General features: G+C 36.7%; 1 long non-coding RNA gene across 1 annotated transcript; it reads left to right on the plus strand.

Annotated features, from left to right (window-relative positions):
• The first annotated feature begins 8,776 nt into the window (after positions 1-8,776).
• Positions 8,777-10,101, plus strand: LOC137031884 (uncharacterized). The gene is made up of 3 exons (XR_010896625.1): positions 8,777-8,912; positions 9,213-9,288; positions 9,970-10,101. It is a non-coding gene; the product is annotated as an uncharacterized lncRNA (long non-coding RNA).
• Positions 10,102-15,140: the final 5,039 nt, after the last annotated feature.

The raw sequence follows: 15,140 nt of genomic DNA on the forward strand, positions 1-15,140 counted from the left end.
TTATGTTAATGGCATTTTTACTTATGGTAAACTAAATGCCAGATTGTTTATTTTTTAAATCTTGCAGTTTAATTTCAATTGATTAAAATACTGTGATTCGTTACAGTTAAATTTGTTTATTTAATTATTATTTTCCCCTTACCATAGACTGTTATTTATACGAGTGACTTGAACTCTGGATTGTCATGAGTCACTCAAAATGTCGCTTTTGCCAAACTGGTTTACACCCACGTGATGGGCACCGGGAATGCCCCTCCTGTTTGAGTATGCAGCATTTATTAGATGATATTGAAAACCCTTGTGCAGCTGCATTGGAGCTATCTTTGCAGGAAAGAAGACAGAGAGCCAGACATTCAACTGGTGGTAGCAAAGAAGTGATTCCTAGCACTTCCCCTCATAAACGCAAGAGGCCTGATGATTTCACTAAGTCCTCATGTCCTGGCATACCTCAGGATAAACGGGAGAGGGCCACAGTAGTACAAGAGCCCGAAGGTGACACTCAATTACAAATTTTGGCAGCATTGCGTGACTTAGCTGGTAAGCTTGAAACACGTAATCCTCCAGTAAACGCACAACCATCGGTACTCCCTGTTGCACCTCCTCCTGGAGATGAGTTAACATCAGATCAGGAAAGGAGGGATGATTCTATGGATGCCGTATCACTACATGCAAATAATTCTCTCTATGGTAGTGAAGAGAATGCTGAAGAAAATGAGGAAGAGGAATTTAGATCTGATGTTTCAGAAGGGTATCCACATTCTGACATTATTTCTAGCATTTTAAGTGCAGCAAGGATCCTGGGCCTTGATACTCAGGAAGAAGCTACAGCTCCTGCTCCGACACAAGGTGTATGGACGAGCATTTCCCGTACACAGCCCCCTGCATCTATTCCTGTGGCTGATGATTATTCACAGATGCTAAGGAAAGCCTGGAATAATCCAAAAGCTGCACCTCAGTTTAATGCGGGTTGTAGGCAGTTTGTTAAAATAAATTATCCCTCTGAGAGTGGTATGGGGAACATGCCGTCAGTGGAGCGAGAGATCGCAGCCTTAACCACTTTGGGACCTGATAAGGTTACAGACAACCCTCGTTGTCCTGGTAAGGAGTGTCAGAAGACTGATCGGTTAATGTGCCAAGCGTATAATGCAGCTACCCGGGCAGCCCGATCAGGAAATGCTTTGGCAATAGTTTTGGCTGCTTTGAGGAAACTTGTCAATACAGAGGAGCGTGATGTCATGAATTTGATTGACACAGCACTCATCACACACTCACAGCTTACGAGAGATATTGGAGCATCTATGTCTTCAGCAATTTTAGCTCGAAGACAGATTTGGTTAGCCCAAACATCTTTGCCTGAGACTATTAGGAAGGAACTGACTAATATGCCAGTGGTTCCAGGACGGATATTCCACAATGATTCCCAGTCTTTACTGGATACTGCTGAGCAGGCAAGACGCAGAAGAGAAACAGTTCAGCAAACTTTTGGTGGACCTGCCAGATATGGCCATAGAGCTGGTCATTCCTTTCAGCCCCTACCATTTCCTCGTTCGGAACCTTGGGGGTATGACAAAAGACGAACTAGAGGATACCAGTTCCATGATCGAGGCACCAGACAGTTTTACCAAAATCCCCAAACTGACCAGCCTCACACTCCAGTCAGGGGAGGACCTCTTAAAAGGCATACTACCAGGGGTTCTAAACCCCGGGGAGGCCATGCATAGCGGTCTAGGAGTCGCCGGGGAATGCTCCCAACTATGCCTGGACAGTTGGGAAAAAGTGACATCAGATCCTTGGGTTCTAGATACCATCAAGACAGGGTACAGGATACAGTTCCGGCGACGCCCTCCTACTTTTTCAGGGGTTCATATGACCATGGTCAAAGACCCAGTCCAGGCACAAATTTTGGCCAACGAGATCACAGTCTTATTACAGAAAAAAGCGATTGTACAGGTAAACTCCAACGAACTGCTAACTGGGTTCTATTCGAAATATTTCCTAGTACCCAAGAAAGATGGCAGACTTCGACCAATTCTGGATTTACGACAACTGAACAGATTCATAAAGGTGTTACCTTTCAAAATGCTGACTACAGTGCAAATTCTGGAAGTCATAGAACTGGGAGAATGGTTCACTTCCATAGACTTAAAGGATGCATATTTCCACGTGCCCATCTGTCAAGATCATCAACCGTTTCTTCGCTTTGGCTTTCAAGGCCGGGTCTATCAGTACAGGGTCCTTCCATTTGGCCTGTCTCTGTCTCCAAGGGTCTTTACCAGGGTGGTTTCAGCAGCCCTTCGACCTCTTCAGTGTGCAGGTTTGAAAATTCTATCATACCTGGACGACTGGCTAATTTGTGCTCCTTCTCACAATCAAGTCATGAAGGACACAGAAATAGTGCTTCAACATGTCCAGTCTCTTGGTTTCAAAGTGAACTGGGAAAAGAGCAGTCTAATTCCCAGACAACAGACCGTGTTTGTGGGAATTTTGTTGAGTTCACAACTAATGACTGCATCTTTATCACCCCAGAGGGTGGTGCATTTGCTCACTCTAGCCCAGTCATTCCGTCTGAACAAGAGGATGAAGTTAATTCAGTTTCAGCGATTGCTGGGTATGATTGCAGCAGCAGCAGTTGTGATCCCACTCGGCCTTCTCAGAGCCCGTCCACTACAACGATGGGTGAACAACTTCCAGTTACATCCCAAATTACACAGACATGCAAGGATAAGGGTTACACGAAGGTGTATCCAAATGTTACGCCCTTGGAACAACAAGACGTTGCTATCACAAGGGGTTCCGTTGGGCAACATCCCAGCGAGGCGGTCTGTGATAACAACGGATGCCTCTCTAATGGGGTGGGGAGCAGTTTGGGAAGGCAGGTCAATCAGGGAGTCTGGGAATCTCCTTGGACCTTGGAGCACATCAATGTGCTGGAACTCAGGGCAGTGTATCTCTCCCTGAGGGCTTTTTACCCATTGTTGCAGAACAAACATGTTTTGGTAAGAACGGACAACATGTCTGCAGTGTACCACATCAATCACCAGGGCGGCACCAGATCAGCACGATGTCTCCAGGTGACAAAGGAACTGCTTTCCTGGGCTTTTCTGAAACTCTCATCACTCAGGGCAGTATACATACCGGGGGTAGCAAACAAAGCAGCAGATCTTTTGTCTCGAACTGGACCTCTCCCGGGAGAATGGCGTCTCCATCCCGAAGTAGTGAGACTTATATGGAGTCGGTTCGGTATGGCGAGGATCGATCTGTTTGCGACTACAGAGACAACTCATTGCGACCTATGGTACTCCTTGAACAACCAGGGAGGTCCCTTGGGGATAGATGCACTATCTCAAGAATGGCCGAAAGAATTGTTGTACGCTTTTCCTCCCCTACCGTTGATTCCCCTGGTGCTCAGGAGGATAGCATTGGGCCATCACAAAGTTTTACTTGTGGCCCCGAGGTGGCCAAAGAAACATTGGTTTCCAGCCCTTGTACGTTTGGTCCAAGGTCACCCTTGGCCGTTACCGAAGAGAGTCGATCTTCTTTCCCAAGCGGAGGGCCAAATCTGGCACCCGAAACCAGAGACGTTACAACTGTGGGTATGGCCTTTGATAAGTCCTTCTCTAAAGACTTAGATGAAGCTGTATTGAGGACAATAAATAGTTCCAAAGCGCCCTCTACATGGAGTAACTACTCTAGCAAGTGGAGAATTTTCTCAACGTGGTGTCAAGACCGTCAGCTAAACTCGGCCAGTTGTGACACCAATGTTGTTCTTCGGTTTCTACAGTCATTGTTGGACTCGGGGAAATCGGTAAATACCATAAAGGTCTACATTGCAGCCATCTCCCACTTCCACACATTAATAGATGGTGTAAGTGTTGGCAAACACCCCTTGGTATCTCAATTTCTTAAGGGTGCACATCGTTTACACCCAGGGAGAGTTATGAGATCACCTTCTTGGGACCTTACTATTGTCTTACACTCACTGGCTAAAGCACCCTTTGAACCTTTGGAACAAGCTGATCTTAAGTTCTTAACATGGAAAACGGTTTTCCTTTTGGCAATATGTTCAGCCAAAAGAGTTGGTGAATTGCATTCTTTATCAGTCAGTGAAGACTGCTTGAGATGGAAGGCGGAGAAAACGGGGGTTTTTCTTTGGCCAAACCCGTCATTTCTACCCAAGGTCCTTAAGCCTAGTACAATAAATCAAGTAATTGAGCTTGATGCTTTCCATCCTGACCCTCTTTGTACGGGTACAGGGTTGGATAATTTTTCTCTTTGTCCTGTTAGAGCATTGCGTACATACATTGACCGCACTCGCCCATTGCGGCACTCACACACACAACTATTTGTATGCTTTGACAAGAAGTGTACAGGTAAGCCTGTGTCTAAGCAACGTTTGTCTCATTGGATTGTGGATACAATTTCACAAGCATATTCGAACCAGAATCTCCCCATTCCGGGTGATCTGGTTGCTCACTCTACCAGGAGCATGGCTACTTCTTGGGCAGCACTCAAGGGAGTAGCGCTCTCAGACATCTGTGCTGCAGCCTCTTGGAGTACTCCATGTACCTTTACAAGATTTTATAGGATTAATGTGACAAATCCGAATTCTTTGGGGTCTACCGTTTTATCTGTTGCTAAATTGCCAGGAGAGGGAGGAGATATTAGTCCCTCGTGACCCTGATGTTATTAGTCATCCAGGTAAGACCGTGGTGACGGTCTGAGTGAGGTCGAAATAGATCGTAAGTTATGTCTATAACTATGGATCTATGAGACCGAACGATGACCGTCACCATCCCTTGTCACTCGGGACGAACTGGGGCGTTCCAGGCAAGAGGAAGTGGTTGGTTCATCCGGATGTTATATAGTCAACCCCTAAGGTCAGTCACCTGACATTGTTGATATTAGGTCTCGAGGATAGGCGGAAGAATGGCGTCATTCAGGTAAGACCGTGGTGACGGTCATCGTTCGGTCTCATAGATCCATAGTTATAGACATAACTTACGATATCAGATAAAGATTACTGCAACAAACTATTTTTTTCTGTGTAATAACTTGCATGGATTAACTGTTCACCACAAGACTAGTTATATGCACAACAAACTAACAAAATAAATTTTGCTTTCTTGCCGACGTTAAGCCCACTTTCAATTCTGAAGTCAAAATTAAAAAAAAGAGAAAATCATATTTTATGCTGGTTATTATTTTAACAAATCCAGTGATTTTTTATTTCCCTGACATTTTAGCATGTGCTTGCTGTCTCAGGGGACCTCACACAAAGACATGGTGTTTCGGGACCCTTCAGAAATCAACACATTTCTGCAATTTTAAGCCATTTCTTTGGAAAGTACACTGATATTATTTCAAATAAGAGATGAATGTATTGTTTTTTGTGTATGAACAAATAGTACTTTATCTGACCCCATACGGAAATGTAATATATGACATATATGTCCCTATATCGCAAGTGACATTGTCATATATGCAAAATATATGACAATATATTGCTATCACATATATACATATCTCTAGATATATGTTGATATATGTTCATAACATATATAAAAATGTCATATTAAATAAATATATTGACATATATTAATACCATGTATATGATTTTTGTTTATATAATATTATGTTATGACCATATATGTCACATATATATGTTTAATTTATATATGCCAATATATATGTTTATAACATATATAAAATGTCCATATTAAATAAATATATTGACATATATTTATACTATCTATATGATTTTTGTTTATATAATATTATATGTTATGACCATATATGTCACATATATATGTTTAATTTATATATGCCAATATATGTTTATAACATATATAAAATGTCAATATTAAATAAATATATTGACATATATTTATACTATCTATATGCATTTTGTTTAGTTTATATAATATTATATGTTATGACCTGTCACAGATATGTTTAATTTATATATGCCAATTTATTTACACAACATACATAAAAACATTTTACATCCTTGTTTTCCTTACTAATTCCTTATGTTTTCATTATTTGAACAGACTGAACTTTTAACAAGTCTATACACAATCCACATTTCATTTAAATTTCTCTCCCATTTAGAATTAGCACAATATTTTAAAAACTTGATATATTTTACATTATTTATTTTACCTTATCTTAACTAGCTCATAAAAACTGTTGTAAAAAAAACAAATGCAATGAAAATAATCTAACCCATCTTCAAATAATTTTAATTAAATTACTGATTTTGTATGGTTTAAATTAATTTTTATTGTTGTTATTTGACATTACTGTGACTTAACCAAGAGTTACATAATGAAAATAGTATGCTTAATGCTTACTATTGAATAAAGCGTTTAGATTTGACCCAAAAACAAACAAAGAAACAAACAAAAATGTTTGTATTGCAATCATAGACTGTAAAAAAAGATGGACGACGCGACGTCGCTTCCTTCCATTGTAATGAACTGAAGCCAAAATGGCCGACCGAATGGGCGCTGACATGTTACGCAATACGTAAGTTTGGAGCCTGGGCATGCGCAGAAGGAACCGTCAGTGGAGCCGGAGGCGGAGTCGCGATATCAAACTTCCGCCCAGACGACTGCGTCATCATTCATGTATTTTAAATAGACTATAAAAATTATATACAATTTAAAATTCTACCTATAAAATAATAGGCTATTCTATTTCTAGAGCAATAATACTTTTAAAACAGCAAATTCAGTAGATAAAATCAATATAATATGCCACTAGAAACAACTCTAAATCGTCAGAAACGGTCCTGCCATTTTAAATCAAGTTCAACTAATGTTACAGGAGATCGATTGCTGTAATTAGAGTAAGCTATCATTAGTTTTGTCCTATTATTTTATACCCATAAAAATAATAAGTAACTGCCAGATAACGATCACCTGCTTTTTCCCGACATTGTTAACATTAGGTGTGTTATCTTAACTAATAACATTTATTAATTAGCTTATAACACCCATATTTAATGTTACAGAAAAAGGTTCAGTGATCCGTCAGATCCTGTAGGTCGGTTAGTACAGTTTACTGCTGAACAACTCATTTTGTTGGTGTTAAATAACAAAGAAATCGAAAATTAACAGTTAGTTAATACATCTTCAATCTCCCCTCGAAGCTCCGACAGTCCTCAGACAAGCTGAGCTGTCAATCAAGTTCGAATCATGACGACACGCCCCGTTTTTATAGCATCAAATTGCTAGCTAAAATCTAAATCATCACAAAAACGAACAATTGAATATATATCAGTGTGATAACAACTACCTTAAATGACCAAAACCATTTTTCATAAAGTTTTATTTGAAGCAGAATTTATTTTTAAGTTTTCACTGAAGTCTCATTCGACTGCATTGAGAGGGCGGGGTTTATGACCTGTACTGCATCCAGCCTCCAGGGGGCGATCAAAGAGCCCGTGGCTTCACTTTTCAGAACGTATGAGACACACCCGATTGCAATGTCTGCATTTCAGGCTTTGCATTTAAAATGCTGCGCAGTTACGTCATTGCGCGCGCCCAAATTCAAACGTAATCAAAATACCGCCAAATTACGCACATTCAGGATCGAGACCAACGGATGAAAATGTTTGCGCTTGTCGAGTGTAAACAAGAAATGGAATGAAAGTTGGAGCATTGTTTAACATCACACATACAAAACTTAGATAAAATAATGATGATTTCTTGGACGGACAAGATGACAGATCTGTATATTTAACCGAGTGGAGAGGTGGACTGAAGAAAAATCCTCAAGGCAGATGGCATTTGTACGAGGCAATGGCGCATAAAGTTGCAGGTAATTTCTGATTTTTTTCATTATAATTCACACATTGATATTGCACGGAGAATACATTTTAAATGATCGCTAAACTGCATGAGCCATTGATTTACCAAGATAACGTAACGTTACGTTAGCGCAGCTAGTAGGCTACAGATCGGTTAAATGAGCAGAAATTAACCGTGTTTAACTATTAGGTTTTTAAATTGCTCTATTACTGCATAATTGTGTGCGTTGTATGTTCATATTTAACAGCTAACATTAAGTACGAGTAGATTATTACAATGAAGTGCATTATTCTATGATCTTTAAATGTTTATGTGAGAATAATATGTTTAAAAAGTAATATTTTAGCTGTCAGACACATGTAGTGGAGAAATAAAAGTGCATGACTGTTAACTACACTGTGTTTCACAGGTTTAGGCCCTAGTTCAATATGAATATTTAAGTAGCTTTTATAAACGTATACTAGAAAAAAAAAAAACATTACTTGTGTGCATCTTGAGACAGAACAATGGCTTAGACATGATTTAAGATATATTAGTAAGTTTCTTTCAGTTAAAACAGCTCAAACATACATTTTAGTCTAGGGCTAGCTTAAGCTTTGAAACCAGGGGCGTTTAAAAATATCATAGCCCTAGTTGTAACTTCAGATTCTACATTTTGTTTTCCCCTTTTTCCCACAGAGACAGTCCACCCTAGAAAAACCAACGAGGACTCAACATCAGTCCAGTCCAAAACGTCTGAGCAAAAGAAAATGCAGGCCAAGCCTTTTAAGAATAAGGAAGTTGTTCTTACGGAATCAGATATTAAACTTCATATCTTGTTAAGTATAATTATTATTATTTATTAATAATAGTAGTAATAGTATAGAAAATATGTGATGCAAAGCTAAATTGTATCAGGCCCCCTAAACACTTTTTGTTAAAGCAATCTTCTATTTATTCACGTAACTTTAATATTGATTCATGTTTGCCTTTCCTCACAGCTTGAAATTCACCAGGCTCAGGAATTTGTGTTGTGGTCATGCAAACAGCCTCACTGCTATGGCATGGATGCTTCTTCTTGGAGTATTTTGACACTTTTGCTAAAGCGCAATCTCAGAGGTATGTAATTGGTCATAGTGTGTGCATGTGTCTGTACAATTATTATTATTTTTTGGTAATTATATAGATTGAACTTGAAACTGTCCTATTATAGTTATTCTGGCATATTTACAGATATATGTACACACATGTACATTAAAATATGATGATTTATAAATAATTTGAGTTGTACTATTTACATTATCTGAATGAAGCAGGCTGTCCAAGAATTAAGTTGAAAAATGTAATTTATGGTTGAGTAGTTAGATAGGAGTAGAGTGAGTTCTGATTTTGTTCTAAACTGTTATGTTGCTTTCTTAGGTGGCAAGTCTAAAAAAAGCAAGCCCTGGGGAAACAAAGGAGGCCTTGGACAGAACAAAAATTGATGCAATAATGAGTATGTATATTATTTTTTTAATTGGGCTCATTTTTTAAAACTGTTGAACCAAATGTGACAGTAAGACCATGAGAATTGATAAGTGTCATCTTGGTGTATCAGTGTGACACTTAGGCCCAATCCCATTTCTACCCCTACCCCTTCATTTTGTGCGTTCACGTGAAGGGGTAGGGGTGTCTCGATTCTCTTTTGGCTGGAGTGGTAGAGGTAAGGGAAAGGGCCAGATAGCCCTTCAAACAAAGATCTTTCAGGATCACACTTTGAACAAAGGGGTATGAGAAAGTTCCCTGCATACACAAACTACCGTTTCATGGTATTGATATTTCCACACAGTATCGATTACTTGTGTGTTACCTGGCTGGCAGTTTCTCCGTAGCTTGCTAAACGTGCTATTTGAATGATATGAACACATCTCGTATTGGCTGTAAACTCTTGCGTTACCAAGGCAACAACTAACTAATTTGTATTACTTTGCAAAGAGCTCCGTTATTGCAGCGCCACAGTAGAAAAACTAAACCATATCCATACCGGCTGACTCGGCACGAAATGCAGTGGTTAAACAAACAGATTGGCCCGATGGAAAAGCTGCTTTACCAGTCTTGGGAAATAATAATAAAATAATTTGGATGTTCTTAGATAAATGTTGTAAAACTAAAAGACATTTCTTTGTCTTTTTTACAGATGCAGTGATCCAGAGATCTCCTGGAACCACCAGGGGCCAACTAAGGGTTGCTATTGATCAAAAGGTCACTGAGCTGCGGACATCCAAAAAGACTCTAAAACTTAAAAAATGAACAGCATGCATCATGTAACTGGGGCCTGTACCATGAAGGTAGTTGAACAAACTCAGTGTTATAGGATTAGTAACTTGTGAAGTTAGTTTGTATAGTTGATAATAGTGATAGAGACTCAAACATGTAAGGCTATATCATATTTAAAGTTTATTTACAGCTTATTTATATTACATATGATCTGTATATATTAATATTCATTGGAACTAAATGCTTAATAATAACTGTTAAACTAAAATTTTAACTAAAATCGCTTGTTTAATGAATTAATAATAATATCATATAATATAAATCCTATAATAATTCTAAGTAATTATTATTAAAGCCAGACAATTTTATCACCAGTTGAGAGGTTAGCCGTGGGTTGCAAGTTATTATGGTGATGAACACCGCTAAAAGCCAAGTCACTTTCATGGTACCTAAAACCCAGAACTGGGCAAAACTAATCTGAAACTGAATCCAGCTTCATGGTACAGGCCCCTGTTGGTGGATTTTCCTGTTCTGGGCTTGTTTTGTTAATTTTTTTTTTTTAATAATTTAATCTTTTAATAAAGATTTAATGTTTTAACTCTTTTACTGTAATCTATTTTTCCTAACTGCACCATTAAACATTTAAGGCCATGTGCATTGTAAGCAATATTCTAAACATATATGTGTAATTTGTATATTGAACATTTATACAAATAAATATGTCATGCACATTGATATTTATATATGTGACATATATGTATATAAGACTGTTTTATACATACATTTACATATATATTTATATGGGCTAGTTTTATATGTCAATATATGAAATTGTTCCATTTTCGAATAGGTTTCATATATGGGCAGGTATATATATGTACATATATGTTTTCAATTTATATGTGACATATATGTATAAATGACTGTTTTATACATATATAAACATATATATTTATATGGGCTAGTTTTATATGTCAATATATGAAATTGTTCCATTTTCGAATAGGTTTCATATATGGGCAGGTATATATATGTACATATATGTTTTCAATTTATATGTGACATATATGTATAAATGACTGTTTTATACATATATAAACATATATGTGTAATTTGTATATTGAACATTTATACAAATAAATATGTCATGCACATTGATATTTATATATGTGACATATATGTATATAAGACTGTTTTATACATACATTTACATATATATTTATATGGGCTAGTTTTATATGTCAATATATGAAATTGTTCCATTTTCGAATAGGTTTCATATATGTTTTCACCATATATGTGGATATATTTAATATATGTAAATGTCATATATGTACATATATTACATTTCCGTATGGGACTGATTGAAACCGGCTCTTCTAACGGCCGCTGCAGTGACGTGATGACTTTACCAATCGGCGTTTGGCTCTTATTTAGAAGGCGGGACGAATTGCCTACTTCCTGTGTTTGCCATTTCTTGAGGTTTATGTTTTCGAGTGAAGTGTGATGTTCTTCTGCTGGTTCTTGTGACGACTGTGAGATCCTCTGTTGGGTTTAAAGGGTTTCCCTCTGAAGACTGACACACTTATGAGGGCGTTTTCTTTAGAAATTAAACCTCTTCTTTAGCTTATCTTACTTAATCACACAGGAAACATCTTAGTTGTTGGTTTGAAACAAATAAATACAAACATGATAAAGAGTAAATAAAGAAAAAATATGTATTATAAAACAAGCTCAATAAAATGCACGTAACAGGCAAAATTTTCTACTAAAGAGAATCAGTTCATCTTATTCCAAATGCTTTTTTTCTATGCACATGTGAAAGGATATTTATCTCTGGCAGCTTCTCTATAACTAACCAATACTTTTCTTGTGTAGATGCAAAAGGTCATGTATGGTCTGTAACTGGGATTTCTTAGAAATGTATATGTCCGTAAGTCACTATTCACTTCCTTTATCTTCAGTCACCATAGAGAAGGTGCATGACAAAGATATGTCACGCCTCTGTAACCCCTCCAGTTTGAACCACCCGCTGTCAGCGGACTCGAACCCAGGTACGCCTGCATGAGAGTCAAAAGGAGGCTAAAGACCACAGTCTCTAGCATCAGTTGCTAGATCGTCACTTGAGATCATACATGCACTTCTTTGTCTGTTCAGTTCTTCCCATGATCATTCAGCACAATAAATATCCATCACAAGCAATCCTGATGTAAGAGATCTACATTAAAACTGTGTAATTCAATCCCAGCTCATTTCAATATTTCAACATTACAAACCTATAAAATCCACTTCCAAACTTACACAAATCTCTTCCTCTCTTTGACTGCAGCAATAGCACATGTTGTCTCTGACTCACGTTTCTTGTTTCTCTGAAATCATCAGAGCAGTGACTCATACACTGTAAAAAAAAATCCAGTTGTTTCTACGGAAAAATACCGGCAGATGTGGTTACAAAAATGACATCAAACCGTAAACATACTTACGGAGTTACATGTGAATTTTACATTTTAAATATGTATATTTAACATTGGATTTCAGTACACTGTAAAAAAAAAATCCCAGTAAAATTTACGGTAAAATAACATATTTCATTAACTGATATAATGTTAATTTACCAACCTAATGAAGTACTAATATCTGTTTTGTATCTTTATAATACACTGACAGTCACCAAACACAGTGGTGATAAGAGTCACATGATGAATCAAAGTTCATCACAAGCAGCTTTTCCACAAGCTGAGGAGGACAACCCTAATATATAGAAGGTGCACACAGTATCATTCACACACACACTAAACACCATCATGGTAACATGCATGAAATTTTTAAAATGCAATAAACATTAATTTAACAACATTAGATGTAACATAAAACCCTAATGTACATAACTGATTAGAAAAAAATGAGAAAAACTAAGAAGAAACAGTTATTTCAACAAAAATATATCAAATGTGAAGTGTCACGCAGGGAATTGTGGGAATGTCAATTTACGTTTTTTCACTGTAAATTTTACAATGAATTGTTATTTTTCACTTTCAAAAACTGTTAATTTAACGGTATTTTACCGTAAAATTACATTAAATGTACCGTTAGATCTATTACAGTTATTCACCGTATATAGTACGGAAACTTTCTGTAAACCAATTAACAGTTTTTCACCGCAGCATTTTTACAGTCTTTTACTGTTAAAATCACGGTAATTTTTTACAGTGTATGAAACTTTCTGTTTTCATTCTCATCAACACTAGTGAATAAAGTATGAAGTTATAATCTATTTGTTATGAGTAGTGTTACTTATTTATATTTGAAATATACCTGTAAATGGATTAAATCTAATTTCTTTGTTCTATTTTATTGCTTTTTGTAACTCAGTGATCAGTTTTAATGATCAAGATTATAATTCTGTTGGACTGAGGAATATTTGAGCAAACAGACAATTATAATCTAGATCATCTTTCAGTCTTCTGCTCTCTCTCTACACTACTGTGAATAAAACAGCATGACTAAACATTCATCATCATTATTATTAAAATAACACTCATAAACACGAATAACAATAATGTTGGGAAGACAGTTGTTTCAGTCTTTTTAAGCTTATTAGTCCTCTGTTCTTTATGAAACATGACTGTTGTTGCCGTCGTTGTGATTTAAATTAGTAAAATGTGGGTATAAACATATTGAGGTCACATGACCAGCTGCATACCGTCAGATTCTCAATATATGCTGCACCTTCAGTTATTTTGACAATCACAATAGATTTTTTTTTTTTTTTTTTAGAAGTGTTCTCGCTTTGTTGAATGCATTTTATTTTGGCACATTGTTTCATTTTATCATGGTTCAGCTGTGTGCTGTATCCTTCTTATATTTTAACACATTTTGCACAATGTTATTTACTTATAATACAGAATCTCTAGTTTGGTTTCATGTTTTTTTTTTTATACAGTTTTTGGAGCAATTGTTTGATTGCTCAAGACATCCTGCATCTGCATCCTTGTTCTTCCTTCTTTCCAGAGTCTAACTGGCTTTTTAAAGGCTTGAGAAACTCTCCCATTAGTGTATGAATATTTTATATTTTAATTAACCTTTTAGATTGACTAAAGATTCATTAATCACAAGATGTCTGTGAAGCAGAGAAACTCGTACACAAAATAAGAGTAAAAGAGATAATAAACCATTGCTCCATTGCTGTAAACACAATAGGGTTTTTTTTGTCAGTTTCTGACAATAAACTGAAAAACAGGATTTTTTTTTTTTTCGCAAATAACTCACAAATAATTTCCCAGTAATAACACAAGAAAGATGTAGCTGAAGTCCTGCTTCCTAAAAAAAGTCAAAGGTTATATCTAGAAAGACTATATAAAAATGAATCCCTAAAAATGTGTAAACTGCCAAAATCTCTCTCAAGACCAGTAACAGATCTCTACTCTACACACATTCAAAGGAGTGATGTAATATTAAATGATCCATCAGTTACCTGTATTTATTGTTATAGCACAACCCTTCACCATCCTCTATAGTTAATCACTAATTAGTGTCTATCTGACATTCAGCAGATGTTTATTCAGAAAACATCTGGAATTCCCTCTGTATTTTCTAAGTCACAGTTATGGATAGCCATTAATTCACATTTTTTAAAGTTTAGGGTCAGACCTGATGCCTTTGAGAAGACAGAAATGTTATCAATAACTAGTGGAAGCACCCCTTTATTTTTAAGAAATAAAAAAGTATCGTTATTTTGATAATATGCCAAAGCTTGTCTATTTTTTTCCCCAGAAATTTATTCACAGACTTGTTTATTCAAAGTGTGTAAGTAAAATGACACTTCTATAAAGACTAATTACTTTCATTGTTTTATACTCTTTTCATAGCAGAAACTGATTTATTGCAGAAACGGTCCAAAAATGTCTGGGTCGTCTGGGACGCAAAGGCAGTTTTTCCACCTTTTGACCACAAGAGGTCGTTAGTGTGCATCATACGGAAAAGTTTTGAGTAATGAACCTTTTACGATACAGTTGAGGGGAAAGCTTCGCAAAGATTCATTTCACCGTCACATATTTCTACAGTAACATACAGTAAAGTAGATTACAGTAA

The sequence above is a fragment of the Chanodichthys erythropterus genome, chromosome 12 (assembly GCF_024489055.1).
Source record: "Chanodichthys erythropterus isolate Z2021 chromosome 12, ASM2448905v1, whole genome shotgun sequence".
Taxonomy (NCBI): Eukaryota; Metazoa; Chordata; class Actinopteri; order Cypriniformes; family Xenocyprididae; genus Chanodichthys; species Chanodichthys erythropterus.